General features: G+C 43.1%; 1 non-coding gene across 1 annotated transcript; it reads left to right on the top strand.

Annotated features, from left to right (window-relative positions):
* Positions 1–9,275: 9,275 nt before the first annotated feature.
* Positions 9,276–9,382, top strand: LOC138581581 (U6 spliceosomal RNA). The gene has a single exon (XR_011304643.1). It is a non-coding gene; the product is annotated as a U6 spliceosomal RNA (small nuclear RNA).
* The last annotated feature ends 3,061 nt before the right edge of the window (positions 9,383–12,443 follow it).

Raw genomic sequence — 12,443 nt, 5'->3', positions numbered from 1 at the left:
CTATGTAGGGTGGTGGTGCCAGCAGAGACATGCCTCCCAATCCACTGTAGAAGTACAGTCCGTGAGCCCATAGAGGTGAATATTTTTTGTAATTTTTTTTAACATCGACCCAGGTGTAAGTTGACATACCGCCTCCCGGCTCTATGATGGACATTTTTGATTTTTTTGTTACATTTATGATACTTTAGTTGACCCCAGGCCCGGATGTTGGGATTTTATTTTTGAGTTGCCCTTTTATTTTTATTATTTTACCAATTTCTTCCTTGAGTTGTGCTGTTAACCTCTCAAGGACATGACGTTTGCAGTGGTGGACATGCAGGCATGCATAGTGAGGTCAACTTGCATGTTTGCATGGTGGTGCACAGGATGTCATGTGCAGGTAACTATGGGTTCAGTGTTTACTCGCACATGCGTGCTGTGTGATTAGTACTTCAGTATGACTGTTGTAATGTCTTCTCCCATGTTGCTTCAGTGATGTGGCTGTGACTGCTGTCCCAGGGGAGACACCCTGCACCCTTTGACGTCCATGTTCCCCATGCCCTCCACCAGGCACCATTCTCCTGTCCCTAATTTGTAGACACAGTTCTGGGTGAAGGTAATGTGGAATTCACACCATGCCACGCAGTCAGCGGGTAAACATGAGCACTGTATTGCATGTTGAGCATGCATCATATGCCACCATGTTTTCTGCATGTGTAACTGAACTTAAATGTTCTTTGCATGCTACCATCTAGTAGAATTCTAGTGACATGAGTACCACTTAAATAACCATCACGGCATGATAGCGAGCAAAGAACATATAAGAGGGTGTGGTTTTGGTGATATGACTGGGCATGGTGGTGTTTGCATGTATTGGTGGGGCCACTGGTTTCATATTCAACTTTGTGGGAGTTCAAACTGTGTGGGCCTTTCTTGGGTGTTTGGGAGTGGGTTGCGAGGCCGGATGTTTGTGGCCTGTGACAGGTGTAGAGGAGGAGCCGAATATCTCTACCAGAAGTCCTGCCTCCAATTTGCCTATATGTTGAGAACCAGAAATTACAACATGTGCAAAGCCAATAATGATACCTATACCGCAAACAGTTCTTGAAGCAAGGTATCAATTGAGAAAACCCTATACGTATCTACAAAGAAATGACAGGCTTCTGAAGGAGGTTTGGGAAGAAGTGTGATGATGAATGAAAGAGAAGACTGGTGACGTCACATGAAGAAGAAATGAAGCACCAAGAAGAGATGTAGAGGAAGAAGATGAACAGGCAGTGTAAAATCTGATGGCGGAGTAAAGAATCAAGCAACAATTTTGGAGCAAAATGAAGATTGTACATGCAGAAAAACACTGAAGAAAACGTAAAACAATTTTATAATTGTACAGATGCTAAAAAGCAAGTAGACAAAGCAATCATAAGGCTGGCTATACGTAGTGAATAGACTGTAGGTGATGCACCTATGTATATATGTAATTAGGATCTGGATGTTCCACGATGCACTAGAGCAAACTTGGACCCCAAGAATAGAAGGGTTGAAAGTGTGGCACAGTTGAATAAACAGCTAATGGCGAAGGAAGATTTGAGAAAGGCTTGGCTGGCACAAGAGTTGGGGCCGCTGAGGGCTGAGTTATCTTCTTGAAAAGATGTAATGAACGTGAGCAGGTAACTGAGCTCCTGTTTGAGGTGTAATGGAAAAACAGCAGAAGTGCCAGGTTTTCTTCATTTACTGGTATTAAATGCAACAAAGGAACTCAAAACATGGTGTCCAGTCAAATGTTTGGATGAAAATAGACTTTGGTTCGAGCTACACTGAGACCAGAAGATAAGGCCATGCTCACACTCCCTTTTATTCCCAGACATGAGAGGCTACTACAAGGCCAAGTTCAAAGACTTAATTTAATGACAGACCGCAGGAGTGATGATGGATGTTGGGCTAATTGGGTGGGGAGGCATCTGGGTACCAGCTTGCGTGCTGCTAGCGAGAGGAATATTCCAGAAGGGCACGAATGTGCCAACCAACTGTAGAGGGCCACTTAGTAAGGAGCCCTATAGTTTCAGAATCCAATAGAACGTTGTGTATTAGTATGACACGAAGATGACTTGCACTTGGGATGGGCTTAGTTGCCCACCTGACCACAGAGACCCAATCACGATCCCTGCTCTTATAGAAAGTATATTTAGATGTTCCATTTAAGCCTATCACAAACCCGATAGGTTTTTCTTATTTTGCCACGTAGTTTGACGTCAGTAATGACGAATATTTAGTATAAAGTTGTGCTTTTTTATGAAATGTGTTGAGAACCAGTTGAGTGAGCTGTGCGGCGTCCATTGATGTCCGTTGTACTCCCTGTTTTAAAGACTTGTTATTAAAACAGTTGATGTTTTCCAACTTCTTGAGTCGGTCTGATTATTGATGTATGAGTAAGATCTGCATCCTCATCCATCTCAGATACTGTTACCTTGTCTTAAAGGACCCCAGTGGGTTTACTTGGTAGCAGTAAGAGGATAGCTAAAGACCCATCGGCAAGTAGGCTTTTAGAATTTTCGCAACATCTGGCGTCCTCTGCCATTTAGCTAGAGGATCACGAGGCTTCCTGTGGAGAACGGTCGATATAGAAATTCTTGCAAGATAAGAATATACAGGTGGGACGGGCCCCTCTTTCACAAAATCCCTCCTGGTTTCCACAGGCGTTGAGCGGACCGAAGGCGACGGTGGCAAATCAGAGGAGGAGCCGATTCCGCGGATCAGGCCCTGAAAAGTGAATGGTGATTGGATTGAGGGGGGTGACAAACTAAGAGATTGGGGATTGTGGTAATAGAAAGAAGTAAAATGGTGTTGGTTGTGTAGTGTATGACGAGGAGCGTCTGTAGAAGCCCAGAGTCCTAACTCAAGGAGTTTTAGAAGGAGTTATTTCAACAACCAAGTGGGTATTTAGGCAGCACATAGACAGGTCTATGAGAGGAAATAACTCAAACTCTCATCTAAGTGTTTTTAGGGGCAAGAGATAGAAGTGAAGAGCGCTGAGGAGATATATGTAAAAGTCGACTAGTGTGTCTGTTTGTGTATTTTGTGTATTGAGAAAAGTAAGTGTCAAAGAATGATAAAGATAGGTTGTGTTAAGTAGAGATAAAAAAATGTATTATCTACCTTTATAGTCATTGTCGGCACTGACTGAATAGGTAGATTGGAGTAAATTGAGAAGTAGAGGCTTTGAGCGGCGAATGTTGGAGCGCGCTCATATTTGTAATTTTTCTGAAACTGATTTTTGTGTAAATTAACGGTAAGTATCAGCAGTCAATTGGGACTTGCCGCAATGGGGGATGTGACTCCACTAATGCATCTGTCCAAAGCACTGCCAAAACATGCACCCAAGCCTAAACAATATAGCGTGAAATGGGTCAAGGGTACAGAAGATAAAAAGTTCATGCCATGGCCACAAGGGGGATCGTTGTAAAAAGCGGTTTTGCAACACATGACCACATGCGTACACAGGGAAGACATTGGAGAAAAGGTTAGCTAGTTTAGAGCTTTGGAAGATGTGCCAAGAGGAACGGGAGGATCCACCTCCTGAGGATTGGATGCTTAACCAGTGTAGGGAGTAAGGTGCTGAGACTCTAGCTCCCCTTGCCTCGCCTGACGTAAATGGCGATAGTACAAAATATGAAGGATTGTATCCATTAAGGGAATTGAAGGCAGCGACAGGATATAGTAATCCGATACATGAACCACCTGCTTATAGCAGTGATGAGAGTTCAGAAAAGACTTAACGAAAAGAGGAGACCTTTAAGGTCTTAGAAAGAGGAGAAAAGTGACCAAATGTAACCCTAGATATAGAACGGAAGATTAAGAGATGGAAAGGAGAAAAGGAGAAAGCTGACAAGGTTATGCTCATACAGAATGAATGGATAGATAGATACTGCTCAGGCTTGATGGGAAAAATATTGAGGAAGAAAGGCAAAAGGAATATCGAGAGGAACAGGATAGAAAACACATGGAATGAGAGAAAAGATTGAAAGAAGATGAATATAAAAGGAAGAATAGACAAAGACAAGAGCAGCTGTATCAGGAGGAGCAGCTAAGAAAGGGCAGAGGAGCAAAGGAAATATGACAACAGGCAGCGAGCAATCGAAGAACGAGACAGGTTAGAAAAGAAGAGAGAAAAGGAAGAGGCTCAGAAACTGTGGGACAATAGAATGCAAAGACAAAGGGAAGAGGAAGTGCACAGAGCAAACGAAAGAATGGAAGAAAGACAAAAAGAAGAAAGGGTTAGATGGTAAGCAAGAAAGCGAAGGGAATTAGATGAAGAAATGGAGCGAAAAAGGAGACAGAGAGAACGCAATATTGATCGCATTGAAAGAGAGTTGATGGAACCGAGTCCGGTAATATCATGGGGCGACATAGAGGAGTTTCTCCCATCGCAGGGAGCAATGCCAGGACCAACTAGGGTAAACCTAGATGGGAATTCTGAGATAGGAAGTATCTGATATAGAATCGATAAAGCTTATCAGGAGATGAGGACAAAAGGTGAATCGGGAAATAGGGGAAAAGATTGATCTATAGTTGCCCACTCACAAGGCAAGGACGGAAGTTCATTTGGTCTTCAGCACAGAGCCTTGTCCTTAGACAGGCTGACATTAAATAGGGATGAAAGAGACAAAAGCCATACTAGTTGGGGACTAGATATGTCAGATGAAGACAAGGAAACCTTCCGTGGGGAGAATGGAGAAGGTGCATGCAGTCCAGAGGGATGTCTGCAGACAGATAAGGAAGTGAGATGGTCTGATTTAGACCATCCTAAAGATAGGACGTCAGATTCCATGGCATACCCAGACAGACCTAAAAGACGATCACGTAATGAGAAGGGAGAATCACCACCATATGTGAGCAGGTTGATGTAATTCCCAGGAAGGAGGCAATCAGAACCTTTGTCCATGCTATGGATAGGCAGATGATGAGAGCCAATTGCGGATATGGGGTTACACAATTCCCCTTATTAGAGAAAGGAGGGGCCAGACCGCAGTACATTCCCTGGCCCCAGATGGACAAGGATCATTTTTGATGTAAACTTCCCAGCTTAACTGCAGGTTTGGGAAAATGGATTTATGAGCTTGATAAGATGACAGGAGGAAATACTTTAGCTATAGGGGAAATTAAAGGTCTCCTAGCAGCCATTCTTGGGGAAAGGGCAGATGACATTTGGACAAGAGCAGGTTACTCCAGTGTCACAGCACAGAACACAGCTCATAATGGAGCGCCATTTAATAATTGTAGAGCAGACGTTTGGAGAGCACTCAGGGTACAGTATCCTGACACGTCAGATATGGGTGCAATTTGTATTTGTATTTTATTAGGTTTTATATAGCGCTTTACACCAAAGCGCTTTACATGAGGACAAAAAGAATACATGACATGCATTAACAACATGTGAATCAAGTATCAGAAACAGTATATCGAACAATTTACATGAACAATATGGCATTACATGAGTGGTATTGGATCGTGGTGGGATAGATAGTAAAGATATAGGATGTGATGTAGGTCCGTTGTGAAAGAGACAGCACAGGCATTAGGATGGTAATTGGAGGAGGTAAGATTTGAGAGAAGTGCGGAAGGAGGAATAGGAGGAGATGGAACGGATAGGGAGAGGGAGACGGTTAGAGTGGAAAGGGGCAAGAATTTGAAAAGATTGCAAGTGGGATGGGGCACAAGGCAAGGGAGGAGGAGTGAGAAGGAAGAGATCATCAGAGTGACGTGGGTGAGGGAAAGTATAGAAAGTGAGGAGAGAGGAAAGGTAAGGTGGGGCAAGACAATAGAGGGATTTAAAGACGAGGCAGAGGAAGTTGAACTTGAGATGGGAGTGAAAGGAGAGCCAGCTTAGAGAGGCAAGAGAAGAGGAGATGTGATTGTGAGGAGAGAGAAGGCAGAGCGAGTGGATAGCAGAGTGGTAGATGGATTTAAGAGGTGTTAGATGAGTGGAGACCGAATAATAGAGTGAAGCAGTAGAAGAGTCTAGAGAAGATGAGGGAGGAAATAAGGAGTTTAGTAGCATGGAAGGTTAGGAAGGGACAGACTTTACGGATTTTATAGAGGTGGAAGCATCAAGAGCGGGCAATGAGAGAGATATGGTGGCAGAGGGAGAAGTTGGAGTCGATGTGAAGGCCAAGATTGCGGGCGTGGGGAGAAATGGGGAGTTGGGAAGAGGACAAGAGAATGTATGGAGGAGGGGAAGGGGGGAGAGTGTTAGCTGGGAAGAAAAGGACTTCCATTTTGTCTGCATTTAGGGTAAGAAAGTATGGCACGTAAGATGAAAGATGATGAAGATCTGTTTGCTTATATTCAGAGTGTTCAGAAACAGTGGACTTCAGAGACGAGAGAGGTGTGGAGGTAATTAATACCAGTATTTTATCACATTTTATGTCAAGGATTGCCAGAGCAAGTCCAGAGACAGCTTAAGAAACTAGTTGGAATGGAAACGAAGTCATGGGCTGAGATACAGTTGACTATTGCGCATCATAGCCGGCTGCTGCAAGAGAAAAATAGGAAGAAGGAAGATGCTAGAAAGCTTGAGGAAGCTAAGTTAGTTCAGAAGAGGCTGTCAAAGTACGCCATTGAAGGGGCCGTACTGACAAGTGGAGAGGGGCTGGGAACGCAACAAGCAGTGGGTACATTGAAGATGAATAATCAACGTCAATCAAATCAAAGAGGGTATGTGTTCATGCCGAGAGGCAGAGGAATGGGCTTCATAGGAAGAGGTGGTTTTCAGAATAACCAAGGCGGGTTTCAAAATATGCAGAATGATAACCAAAATGTGCAAGGAGGGCTAGTTAGAAGGGTTCCTCCTGTATGTTGGACATGTGGCATAACAGGGCACATTGCGCGAACATGTGGTGGCCAAGGGAATGTACAGAATGGACAACTCTCAAGAGGGGGGACAGCTTATCCTCCAGCATTTAGTTCACAAAATAGAGATGGGTGTGTCCAAGATCAGACAGTGTATCAAGCAAAAGCACCACAAATGCAACAGGCTTTGCAACCACAGCAAGCACCATAGAATCAGCCGCAAGGACAGTCACAGCATGCACCCATACAGATACAGCAGAGTACAAATACAGGACAGTTATTGACACCTAGAGTAGGGGGTGTCACTGTGATGGGAGGAAGTGCTTTTAGGGGTACGGGGATAAGTATTTACCCACAATAGGACAGCTCACAGAGTGACTTGATGTGTTCAGTACTCTATTATATTCAAGGCAGACACCGGTTAATATTCTGGGCCGAGATTTAATGACAAAGCTAAATATGACTATTTTCTTTATTATTACTGATAAAGGCATAGTGTGTACCACTCCAGGGATACATTATTTAAACATGGGCAAATGTATAATGTCATTTATAGGTCAAATGGCTCATGTGAGCCAGAAGTATTTCTTTATCGGGTGAGCATTCTGTTAACATGGCTAACTGGCTTAATGGGGAAGATTATGAGAATACCTGTTGAGTTCTTGTTTAGACTGCAGGTACTTGTGGATCAAGAGGGGGGACTGACATTTCCCCTATAGTTGCATGCAGCCATAGTGCAAGGGCAACTGGCTATGCTCGAAGGAACCGATGATGAGGGCAGGCCATGGAGAACGGTGATTGCCATTGGGGAAGGGTATAGATTGACTGACGTTACAGACGAAGAGATGTTTAGAGATGATCTGTCAGATGATGAAGTAGTATTCAAAATGAGTATTACATATTGGATCAGAATAGAGAGAAGAGAAATCCCACAACGAGTGATGATAGTGCGGCAGCACCCAGCTTTTTTTGATGAAGGCATAGAAAAAAGTGCCAATCTCTTTATGGACTACAGGCCCCTATAACGTAGGCCTATTGAAAGGGGTAGGAGAAGTTAAAATTAAGCTGAAACCAGGAGAAATTTTACCTCGAGCAAGGCAGTACCCAATGTCTCGAGAGGCAGTTGAGGGTATTTCCAAGACTATATCAGCTATGATTGAACAAGGCATCTTAGTGACATCAGAGTCACTGTGTAATACGGCTGTGTATCCTGTGAAAAAATGAAAGGGAGGGTCATGAGGCCAATTAATCAGATTGAAGAGGCTGAGTTTCATTTAGTTCCGAATCCTGCAACGATTTTATGTAGTATCCCCCCAGATGCACAATATTTCACAGTGATTGATTTGAAAAATGCATTTTTCTCAATCCTGTTGCATAAGGATTCTCAAGACCTTACGTCATTCACATTTCATCACACTAACTTTACAGGATTTATTATGCGCAGCCATGGACCCTGTGGCTCAAGGGAGCAACAAAGCATATACAACAATAAACAATTAAGTGCCATGGTCATCTATATGTTATGGATTCAAGATGAGGTCAGGAGTTTTATTAATTAGGAATACAGATAAGTCTTTTTGAAAATATCAGTACATTCCGTGCCTCTTAGCTCTGGGGGGAGATTGTTCCAGGCTTTAGGAGCGATTGCAAAGAAGTCTGTGTTGGATACTTTCACAGTTCTACATTTAGGTATTACTAAGAGATTCTGATTATTCGATCTCAGTGATCTGCCATATGTTCTTGTGGCCAGCAACTCCTGTAGATATCCAAGCATTTTTACCTGTCTACACTTCTGTGTGATAGTCAAGATTCGAAATAAGATTCTGAAATCGACTGGTAGCCAATGAAGATTACGTCTTGCCACTGAAACATGGTCTCTGCGTCTAAGCCTCATTACCACTCTTACTTCTACATTCTGACAAACTTGAAGCCTATTCCTGGTAGTTTTATCAATAACGATTGGTAGGCTGGAAAAGTAATTAATATTGGCTCCTATGCTCGCTATAGCGATAGCTTCTACATTGTTTTGGGAAATAAGAGGTCTTAGGTGAGCTAGCAGTTTTATATAGTATGCACAAGATGACACTAAACTGCTTACATGAGGTTTCATGCTGAGTCGCTGATCAAATATTACTCCTAAGGTTTTGACTTTCATCAATGGATGATTTTTTCATTTCCTAGATGAAAACGTTCATAAGCAGAGCCCAGTTTCTGTAACATATGAGGTGAACCTATCAGCATCAGCTCAGTTTTTATCCTTATTAAGGGCTTGCTTATTACAAAGCATCCAAGTTTCAATAAGAACAAAGGTCTTATTGATCACTATTTCATCCTGATCATGAGATCCGGTCAAGGGGATAACACATTGCGTGTCGTCGGCGTAGTTAGTAAATATCACGCCCTCATCATCCAACTTGGCAAACAACGGGGCAGTAAACATATTGTACAATGTGCTCACTTCGGCAGCACATTTACTAAAATTAGAACGATACAGAGAAGATTAGCATGGCCCCTGCGCAAGGATGACATGCAAATTCGTGAAGTGTTCCAAAAAAGAAAAAAACATATTGTACAAACAAGGTGAGGTGCTTGCACCTTGTGGTACACCCCATCCAACATTATTTGTTACAGATCTGCCTCGCTAAAGAAGACCCTGCTTTTGCGATCTCCTTCAACCTGGTGGACATGATGGAATGGTCCACCAGGTCGAACACCACTGAGAGAGAGGCTGAAGAGTACTCGTTTGCCCTAGGGATACTATGAGTCTCCATCAATCTTTAATCGGGTCCTTCAGATGGACCTAAGAAATATTAATTTGCAAAGTGTTGTACTGCAGTACATGGATGACATTTTAGTTTGTAGCACAACAGAGGATGAGTGCAGAAAAGACTCAATTCAGTTAATGACAATTCTAGCAGAAAAGGGATATAAGGTAGACATGGAGAAATTGCAATATTGTCAGGAAGATGTGTTGTACGTAGGCCAGTTGATCCCACATAAGGGAAAGAAGGTCACACTTGAAAGCGCAGAGGCGATCATGAAAACAGCAAAACGGTACACGATAAAGCAAATGCAGAAGGTTCTGGGATTGTGCAACTATGTTAGAGCATGTGTATTTGATAACAGTTCATACACAAGACCTCTTTTGCAGGCTTTAAGGAAAGCACAAGTAAACAAGAAAATAATAGAATGGACTGTGGAAATAGAGGGAGGGTTTGAAGAATTGAAAAGTGATTTGTACAGTTCCAGTTTTAGGAATTCCCAATTATTCGGAGGAGTTCTACCTGTTTTCACATACAAATGGGACAGTTATGACAGCGGTGCTTACACTGAGGACCACATTGGGATAAAAACCTCTGGCATATTATAGTGGGTCTCTAGATCCATTTATGAGAGGACATTTTCCTTGCGAATAATTGCTGGCATGGCCGGGTTTGCCATTGAGAAGTCTGCAAGCATTGTGATGGGGTGTTTTATGACTTTATTTGTTGAGCATGGTTTGTTTGCTGTTTTGGAGAAACCTAAAGGTCAATTGACATCACAGAGGGTGTCTGCCTATGAGGTCGTTATATCAAACCCAGCAATCAAAATAGTCAGTTGTAAAATAGTGAACCCTGCCATCTTTGTAGCCGAACCTGAGACAGCTGATGAGCAAGTGCATGATTGCTCCAATTACGAGGAATTTTATGATGAGATACCAAGAGTAAAGGAGAATGCTCTAACAGGGGGAGGAGGTTCTCTTTACTGATGGGTCTTTGAGAATTGATCAAACTGATGGGTAGAGACATTCAGGTTCAGCTGCAGTAAGGCACAGAGCTAATGGGGAATTCAAAGTAGTAGCAAGTGCAAGACTACCGTCTCACTTTTCGGCACAAGCTGCAGAATTGGTGGCACCTATTGTCGCGCTCAAGAGACATGAAGGGCAGGTAGTGACGGTGTACAGTGACTCCGCCTATGTGATGTCAACCGTGCATGCAGGGTTAGCCCATTGGAAAAGGAGGGGCCACCTCTGAGCGCACAGCACTCTGGTGCAGCACGCAGCATTATTGGACAGGCTTATTAAGGCACTACAATTCCCAGTCGCCGTTGCAATAATTAAATGTGCAGCACATACTAAGACAACTTACTTTATTTCTCATGGAAACGAAGCCACTGTCGAAGAGCCAAAAATGTTGCATATTCACCCGATATTTAAAATTTTGATACTCCAGATGGAAAAGAAAAAGTGGTCATGATTATGATTGTAAATGAAGGGTTTAACCTTTTAACTGCCAATGGTTTTCCCCCCAGTACCAAGGCCTTTTTGAGTGATTTTGGTATTTCGCCATTCAATGCCTTCTAACCTTTTCTGTTTCATTAACCCCTTAAGTGCCAAGGACGAGGTATCTCGTCCTTGGCAACAGGGAGGTAATCCCAAGGATGAGATACCTCGCCCTTGGCACTTAAGGGGTTAATCATTTGTCCAGAACACAGTTAATGGAAGTTCAAGGCAGTGCTCCACAGGTAGAGCAAAAATTGTGGAAGCAAAGGGGGTGTTCTTTATCCCTCTCTGAAGCATTGTGGAGACAGGACAGCACTGGAAAGCTGGTGATGCCTGTAGCCTTATTAAGGGTGGCGTTAGAACAGCTACATTACCCTGTGAGTGTAACTAGGGGAAGCCTCTCAGCAGCTATTGCGGAGGACTGGTTCGTACCGAACCTGTTAGAACACGTTCACCTTTATGTAGTAAATTGCATCGTATATCAAAGGTTTGCCGCTGGGCACACACTGCAAACAATCAGAGTAGTGATTCCTCGGCTGAATGAAATCCTTTTCAGCATTTACATATCGTTTATGTTGATATGCTGCAAGTATGTAATGGATATAGGTATATGATAGTGGTGGTGTGCCCTTTTTCAAGTTGGTTTGAAGCATGACCATGTACACACCCTGATGCCACTTGCGCTGTAAAGTTTTTATTCTGAGAAGTCTTTCCTAGATGGGGAGTATGTGAGGTGCTGAGATCTGACAACGGGCCCCATTGTGTTAATGAATTGTTTTATCAGATCAGTCTGATGGAATAAAGCACAAGTTTTTATCTGCTTCTCACCTACAAGCGAATGGAATATGTGAGAGACTCAACGGTCTTCTTAAAGAAAGAATCGCTAAACTTAAATTGACACTGAAGAAGGGGTGGCTGTACTGCCTGCCCCTTGCATTATATGCATTAAGGAATCAGCCTGGGTCGGACCACCACCTCACGCCCCATGAGTTAGTAACAGGAAGGCGAATGAGAAAGCCCTTGACTCCTCCATGGAGGAGCAGAAGTGATGCCCAGAAGACTGCAGAATTGTTAGGAAATTAGCTACGTGCGTATTTGACATGTATGACCGCTAGTATCTCTGTCATTTCAGATCAACTCAAGCGTAAGGGGTGTCGGTCTCAGGACACAGATGAAGACTATTCAGCAATCGGATGTGAAAAACTATTATCTGTAGCAAAGTTGTTTGTTAGAGACCCTGTTCTAGTATGCAACTTCAAAAGGAAGTGGCATGAGCCCCGTTTGTTTTAGTGGACTGTTCAGCTTGGAGAATATGAATCCATCTGCAGTGAAAGTACAAGAAAGATGCGCCTGGATC

The sequence above is a fragment of the Ambystoma mexicanum genome, chromosome 3p (genome assembly GCF_040938575.1).
Source record: "Ambystoma mexicanum isolate Mex_15411 chromosome 3p, UKY_AmexF1_1, whole genome shotgun sequence".
Classification (NCBI taxonomy): domain Eukaryota; kingdom Metazoa; phylum Chordata; class Amphibia; order Caudata; family Ambystomatidae; genus Ambystoma; species Ambystoma mexicanum.
Note: the sequence above shows the minus strand (reverse complement) of the source record. Positions and strands in the feature narration are given on the sequence as shown.